This window comes from Triticum urartu, chromosome 7A (assembly GCF_056163025.1).
Source record: "Triticum urartu cultivar PI428250 chromosome 7A, HENAU_Tu73, whole genome shotgun sequence".
NCBI classification, from domain to species: Eukaryota; Viridiplantae; Streptophyta; class Magnoliopsida; order Poales; family Poaceae; genus Triticum; species Triticum urartu.
In genome coordinates this window covers 483,775,269-483,783,952 of record NC_141879.1, presented here as the reverse complement: position 1 = coordinate 483,783,952, position 8,684 = coordinate 483,775,269, and positions in this window count along the sequence as shown.

The window sequence follows — 8,684 nt, the reverse complement described above, 5'->3', positions numbered from 1 at the left end:
TGAATTGGCCGTAGCTCAGTGTTCCTCTTTTGTTAAGCATCATGAATGGATCCCTGTCATGTATTTTCTTGCCATGTTGGAGTGCTGTAGCATGTTCATCTTGTTGCTTTTAGATGGTCACTTGTTGTATATCGCAGACCGGTGCCATATTTGTTTTGCTCGCCATTTCCAAACCGTGTCTCCGATTCCGGCGTTCTTTATATCGTTTTCAAGCGAAATCATCTCACCTTTCCAGTGGCACACTTGGATTTCCAAGTTGAGTCTAGGTTCCATCATTCCTTGTCAAATCATGCATATGCATCGCATACCGCATCTCGCATATCATACCATGTTCATGTGTGGTTTGTTTACTATGTTGTGTGCTTCCTTTCCGGTGTTTGCTTCTTCAGGTTGGTTCCGGTAACGTCGCGTTTGTGAGGACCCGTTCGACTACGTCCGTTTGTCTTCTTCATGGACTCGTTCTTTTTCCTTGCGGGATTTCAGGCAAGATGATCATACCCTCGAAATCACTTCTATCTTTGCTTGCTAGTTGCTCGCTCTTTTGCTATGCCTATGCTGCGATACCTACCACTTGCTTATCATGCCTCCCATATTGTTGAACCAAGCCTCTAACCCACCTTGTCCTAGCAAACCGTTGATTGGCTATGTTACCGCTTTGCTCAGCCCCTCTTATAGCATTGCTAGTTGCAGGTGAAGATGGAAGTTTGTTCCTTGTTGGAACATGGAGATGTTGTTCCTTATTGGAACATGTTTACTTGTTGGGATATCACAATATCTCTTATTCAATTAATGCATCTATATACTTGGTAAAGGGTGCAAGGCTCGGCCTTATGCCTGGTGTTTTGTTCCACTCTTGCCGCCCTAGTTTCCGTCATATCGGTGTTATGTTCCCGGATTTTGCGTTCCTTACGCGGTTGGGTTATAATGGGAACCCCTTGACAGTTCGTCTTGAATAAAACTCCTCCAGCAATGCCCAACCTTGGTTTTACCATTTGCCACCTAGCCTTTTCTTTCCCTTGGGTTCTGCATACTCAAGGGTCATCATTATTTTAACCCCCCCGGGCCAGTGCTCCTCTGAGTGTTGGTCCAAACTGTCAGCCGCCGATGGCCACCAGGGACAACTCTGAGTGTGCCCTGAGAACGAGATATGTGCAGCTCCTATCGGGATTTGTCGGCACATTCGGGCGGTGTTGCTGGACTTGTTTTACCATTGTCGAAATGTCTTGTAACCTGGATGCCGAGTCTAATCGGAATGTCTTGGGAGAAGGAATATCCTTCGTTGACCGTGAGACCTTGTGATGGGCTAAGTTGGGACACCCCTGCAGGGATTTGAACTTTCGAAAGCTGTGCCCGCGGTTATGGGCAGATGGGAATTTGTTAATGTCCGGTTGTAGAAAACCTGAAGTTGACCTTAATTAAAATGCATCAACCGCGTATGTAACCGTGATGGTCTCTTTCCGGCGGAGTCCGGGAAGTGAACACGGTGTTGGAGTAATGCTTGACGTAGGTTGTTCTAGGATCACTTCTTGATCATAGTTTCTCGTTCGTGCTTTGCCTTCTCTTCTCGCTCTCATTTGCGTATGTTAGCCACCATATATGCTAGTCGCTTGCTGCAGCTCCACCTCATACCTTTACCTTACCCATGAGCTTAAATAGTCTTGATCGCGAGGGTGCGAGATTGCTGAGTCCCCGTGACTCATAGATACTTCCAAAACCAGTTTGCAGGTGCTCGATGATACCGTACAGGTGACGCAACCGAGCTCAGGAGGAGCTCGATGAAGATTTTTTCCTTTGTGTTGTTTCGTTCTAGTTGATCAGTAGTGGAGCCCAGTTGGGGTCGATCGGGGACCTTGTCGCATTTGGGGTTCTTCTTTTATTTTGGTTCCGTAGTCGGACCTTGATTGTATTTGGATGTTGTAATGCTTTATTCATGTAATTGTGTGAAGTGGCGATTGTAAGCCAATTATGTCTCTTTTCCCTTATTGTATTACATGGGTTGTTTGCGAAGATTACCTCACTTGCGACTTTGCTTTCAATGCGGTTATGCCTCTAAGTCATGCTTCGACACATGGGAGATATAGCCGCATCGAGGGCGTTACAGAATATCATCCAACAAGTCATCGATCTAATGCCTATGAATTTATCTTATATTGCTCTTGCTAATTTACTACTGCTGTCATCACTGTTACACTTGCTACAAAATTATTGCTATCAGTGTTACCGTTACCATTGCTACTGCTACTACTATAAAAACAATCATATTACTTTGCTACTGATCACTGTGCTGCAGATAATTAATCCCCAGGTGTGGTTGAATTGACAACTCAACTTCTAATACCTTCAAATATTCTTTGGCTCCCCTTGTGTCGAATCTATAAATTTGGGTTGAATACTCTACCCTCGAAAACTGTTGCGATCCCCTATACTTGTGGGTTATCAAGACCTTTTTCTGGCGCCGTTGCCGGGGAGCATAGTTATGTTTGTTGAGTCACTTAGGATTATTATCATATTATCACTATGAAGAATCTGAAGGATGCTAAGACTAAGATATTTCCCTCAAAGACGAGGGGAGGTAAGGAACTGCCATCCAGTTCTGCTTTAGATTCACCCTCTGTTATAAGTAAACTTGCAACACCACCACATGCTATTAATTCTGATATGTCGCAAGTTATTGATGATGCTACTTCTGCTATGGATAATGCTTATGATGATGCTAGTACCTTGCTTAATGATGATGTGCCACTTGGTGACTTTCTTGATAAACAAATTGCTAGAATAATACAACATGATGTTGTTGAATCTGATGATGAGCTTGAAACTAAAACTCCTGAAACACCTGCTAGAACTATCCCTCCTAGATATAAATTGCCTAAGGTACTAGAAGGTTAGGTTATGAGTGAGGAGACAACTAGAGATATTCTTGCTTGCAGAGATAGAGATGTTCTAGAGAAATTATTATGCAAGTATAAATAAAAATCTCTGAATGCTAGAATGAAATGTGATCCTAAGTTTGCTACTTCACCTATCTTTATTGATGATAAGGATTATGAATTCTCTGTTGACCCAGAGTTAATTACTTCGGTTGAATCTGATCCTTTCTATGGTCATGAAACTGGAACTATTGTGGCACATCTTACTAAGTTGAATGACATAGCCACCCTTTTTACTCATGATGAGAAAACTCGCTATTACTATATTCTCAAATTATTTCCCTTCTCATTAAAGGTGATGCTAAAGCTTGGAACAATACTCTTGCTCCTGGTTGTGTGCGTAGTCACCAGGATATGATTTATTACTTCTCTGAAAAATATTTTTCTGCTCATAAGAAACAAGCTGCCTTGCAGGAAATATTTAACTTTGTTCAAATTAAAGAAGAGAGTATCCCACAAGCTTGGGGGAGGCTTTGCCAATTACTTAATGCTTTGCCTAATCATCCTATTAAGAAAAATGAAATACTTGATATCTTCTATAATGGACTAACCGATGCTTCTAGGGACTTCCTAGATAGTTGTGCTAGTTGTATTTTCAGGGAACAGACTATTGGACAAGTTGAAGAATTATTGAATAATATATTGAAAAATTATGATGATTGGACTCTTCCTGAACCACCGCCTAAACTCACTCCGAAGAAGAGGGGTATATTATATCTCAGTCCTGAAGATATGCAATAGGCAAAGAAATCTATGAAGGAAAAAAGTATTAAAGCTGAGGATGTTAAAAATTTACCTCCTATTGAAGAAATACATGGGCTTAATACATCACCGCTGCCTAAGGTGGTAGAGGTAAATTCTCTTATGAAGTTCATTGATAATGACAATCCTCACAATATGCATCCTAGTCAATGCATTTATGAGTTTGAAAACTATATTAGAAAACAAGATCACTTCAATGCAAATGTTATGAAACAATTGAAATACAATTTTGATATGATTGCTTGCTTGAGTGACTTGTTATTTAGAATATCAAATGATGTTAGAGGTGTTGGAAAGCATGCTTCTATGGTTCAAACTCAGTTAGAACAAGTTGCTAAATCTCAAAGAGAATTGTTGGATGAAATGAATAATAATATGCATCACTTTGTTGTTAGAGTTGCAACTAGAGGAGGAAAAATGACTCAGGAACCACTTTGTCCAGAGGGACACCCAAAAGGAATTGAACAAGATTCACGAAGAAGTAACACTAGTGCACCTAGTCCTTCTAGAAAGAATAACAAAAAGAAAAATGATAGGACTATGCATGCTCCTAGTGAACCTGAAATAGAGAAACCTCCTAATAATGATAATGAAACTTCTATCTCAAATGAGGAAACTCAGTCTAGTAATGAACATTCACCTAGTGATAATGAAAAAGATAATGTTGATGTTCATGAAGACTCTTAAACAAATAATAAAGAACTAGATAATGATGTTGAGATAGAACCACCTGTTGACCTTGATAAACCACAACCTAAGAATAAAAGGTATGATAAAAGAGACTTTGTGGCTACAAAACACGGTAAAGAAAGAGAACGGTGGGTTCAAAAACCTATGCCTTTTCCACCTAAGTCAACTAAAAAGAATGACAATGAAGAATTTGAACGCTTTGCTGAAATGCTGAGGCCGGTCTTTTTGCGTACTCGCTTGACTGGTATCCTGAAAATGCCTCCTTATGCAAAGTATATGAAAGACATCATCACAAATAAGAGAAAAAATATCGGAAGCTAAAATATCCACTATGCTTGCTAACTATACTTTTAAAGATGGAGTACCTAAAAAACTTGGAGATCGGGGAATATCAACTTTACCTTGCTCCATCAAAAAGAATTATGTGAAAACTGCTTTGTGTGATTTAGGAGCTAGTGTTAGTGTTATGCCTTTCTCTTTATATAAAAGACTTGATTTGAATAAACTCACACCTACTGAAATATCTTTGCAAATGGTTGATAAATAAACTGCCACACCTATCGGTATCGGTGAGGATGTGCCTATTATTTTTGCTAATGTTACTATTTTGACTGACTTTGTTATACTTGAGATGCCCGAGGACGACAACATGTCAATTATCCTTGGTAGACCCTTCTTGAATACTACAGGGGTTGTTATTGATTACAATAAAAGCAAGGTCACTTTTCATATCAATGGTAATAAGCATACAGTGCACTTTCCGAAGAAACAATTCCAAGTGAATGGTATTAATGTTATTGAAAAATCTCCGACAATCACTATTGGAAGTTTTCAAATACCCTTACCTACTGTCAAAAAGAAATATGAAATGCTTATTTTTGGGGACATTCATATCCCCATTGAGGTAACTTAGTGATTTACGAAAGTTCTTCGGTTTCATGCTAATCGAAAGTGGTTGTTAATAAGACCTGATCAACCTTATTAATGGATCATTTTTGAGCGGTATGAAGTTGATGAATTTAGTAAGCACTGCGTTCTGTCCCTACTTTTTTATTCTCTGTTTTTATTAGTTGAATAAAATAAAATGCCATGTTTTGTCTGTTTTCTGAATTTCCCATGCAATAAAAAATGACCCAAAAATAAAAGTTCTCAGAATGCCCTGAAAATTTAATAAGATTGTTTTCTGAATATTTCTGAATTTTTGGTGCAAATAATATCAGAGGAAGGTGCACCAGGTGGGCACAACCCGCCTGGGCGCGCCAGGATCCCCAGGAACGCCCTGGTGGGTTGTGGTCCCCACATGGGCCCCCTTACTTATCTCTTTATACCACATCATCACCTACCTCCAGAAAAAAATCTCCATTGCTCTCTCTCCCGTGTTCTTGCTCTCAAACCCGCGGATTTTGATCTCTTTGCTCGAAGGTCCGTTTCCGAAACTGTTTCAGGGGATTGTTGGTTGGTATGTGACTCCACCATTTGTCTAATTAGTTTTTGTTTTAATGGTTTATATTTTTAATAATTAGCTACTCTTGGTGCTATTGTAGATGAGCTTGCATGTTGAATTCTTAGTGTTCTAAGTAATTTGAATGCTTTCTATGACCTCTATGTATCCCTATGAGTAGTTGCTATCAATCTTATAAAGTTTTTCTGACAAATTTTTGTCACCCAAAAATTTTCAGAAAATTGTACGCGAACATGATTAACTTGTTTGGAAGGAGCTCTTCGAGGAGGCGATCCTCGGGGCATCTTCTAGTGACAGCTCCGCTCACCGGTCATATGTTGAACTAAGTGAAAGTTCCACTCGAGATGCCGCCACCAAAACATGCTTATGGCCTTGCGATGAGTATATGATGCGTGTGGGTATTAAATAAGAATTTGAGCAATATGTTCACAATGCCGGTCTCGGTCCCTATCTTTTAGATAAGTGTGAACAACGCCACCTTCTCACTGAATCATTTGTCAAAAGATTTCAATTCCTTCCCCGTGAGTCTAGGGTGTCGTTTATGCTTTATGATAATCCATTGACCATATCACTACAGAAATTTTCTTACCACTGCAAACTCCCGTTTTGGGGTTCGTTTGACGAACCGCCAAGGGCTAAGTACCAAATATTCTTGTCTAATCTTTGTTATGGTGAGACGAGGGGAGTAACACAAGGTAGAATAAAGAGCATTCATTTTCCCGCAATTCAGTACTTTGCATTATTTAACGGGAAATGTATAGTAGGCAAGCAAGACTATAGTACACTATGTGCTCCAAACTTGAGCCTCATACACACCGCTCTCACCGGTGAAAGGAATTATAACCTTGGAGCGATTGTTGCACGCAGACTTTAGCACAACGCTAGCAGTGGCTATTTATATGGTGGAATATATGTCATGCGTTTAGCACGAGGGTTGGGTGTTGCACCTTTGCCCTTTGATCCTATCCTACCCACGCAGTATTTAGATTTTGACACTTTAAAAGAACATAAGATTCTCAAGGGAAAGGTTGACAACTTCACTTATAATCTATTGTTTAACCAAAAATAAGTTGTGCACACATATTTTCCTGCGCCTTCTCTTTTTGATTATCACAGCAAAGGAAGATATTTTGTTCTTGAGAGCGAGGCCCGAGCTCACAACGCAATAGTGGAGGCAGCACGGCATGCCGAGGCATCCGCACCGAGAGCCTCCGTGAGCTACCACGCCAACTACTATCCAGACTACTGATTGACTACCAAGTTTGGCCAAAAGCCTAAGCTTGCGAGAGTATGTGTTCTCACCAACATTACATTCATGTCCACTTATTCATCTATCGGTGTCCACAATTTTTCATTGTATCATCCATGCCTATTTATTTTTCTTGCTTTCTTATTATGTGTTTGAAAAACTTTAGAAAAACAAAAAAAATAGTTGTATTTAATTTACTTTCTATGCATGCTTAGTAGCAATATTAAAAAGAAAACCCAAAAAGATTTCCTTGTTCTTACTTTGCTTGTTGGGAGCTTTCCCGTGTAAATAGTTTTTCTCATTTTTGCTTGTCCCTTTTATTTGCTTGTTCAAGAAAACCAAAAACTCCAAAAATATTTCAGTGTGTTTCTCTGAATTTCTTTTCTTTTTATTCGAGTTGTACCGAGGAGAAGACCACGATGAAAATGTTGAATGGCTCTCATATGAATAACCGTTGAACTAATAAAGAGCCCATTTTACCTTGTCTTCTCCTGTTGAATAAAATGTTTTGCAGACTCCGGCTTAGTCCATGGCACTCTTGCACTATTATTATTTTCACACCGTTCGGTCGTGCAAGTGAAAGGCAATTATGACGATATTCGGTGAACACGCCGTGGCAGAGAGAAACTGGTATGAACTCAACTTGTTCTGTTTGTGTAAATATGTTTAACCAAGTATCCATGATTCAGCCCATTATGATTAAACATGTTCGCAATGACAATTAGAGATTATAGTTTCTCATGCCATGCATAAGTAGCTGGGAGTGGATAATGATTTATCTTGGATATCAACATTGCGTTAAAATGATTGTGATGTAGTATGATGATATGGTGTCCTCCTTTGAATGTTCGAGTAGCTTGACTTGGCACATGTTCATGCATGTAGTTGAATCAAAACCAACATAGCCTCTATGATATTTTTGTTCATGGTGATCATATACTACTCATGCTAGTGTCCAATGTTACTTATGCATACTGCATGATCATGATCGTTGTTGCTCTCTAGCTGGCCGCTTCTCAATCTAATTGCTAGCCTTCGCCTGTACTAAGTGGGAATTCTGCTTGTACATCAAAAACCTTAAACCCAAAGTTATTCCAGATGAGTCCACCATACCTACCTATATGCGGTATTACCCTGCCGTCCTAAGTAAATTTGCATGTACCACCTCTAAAAACTTCTAAAAATATTATCCTTTTTGTGTGCCTGGATCATTCATGGAACGACAGGAGGTGGTCGGTATCTTCCATGCTAGGCAGGTTATTCTTAGGTCGAGTGTTTATTCACTCGCCATCGCAGGAGAAAAGGGTTGTAATAGGGATGTCCAGTCCCAAATTGCAAACTAAAAAATATTTAATCTCTGAAATAATCAAACAAAAACTCCCAATGGAGTCAAAACATTTACTTTTATCGCTTAGGTACCGCCACTAGCTTGTTTAGCATGGGAGATATTGATAACTGATGGTCGTGAAGTAAATGAGAAGGGTGCATGTCTCAAAATATCATTTATCTCTGTTTTAAAAACTTGAGCTTTGGCACCTCTGCAAATCACTGCTTCCCTCTGCGAAGGGACTATCTATTACTTTTATGTTGT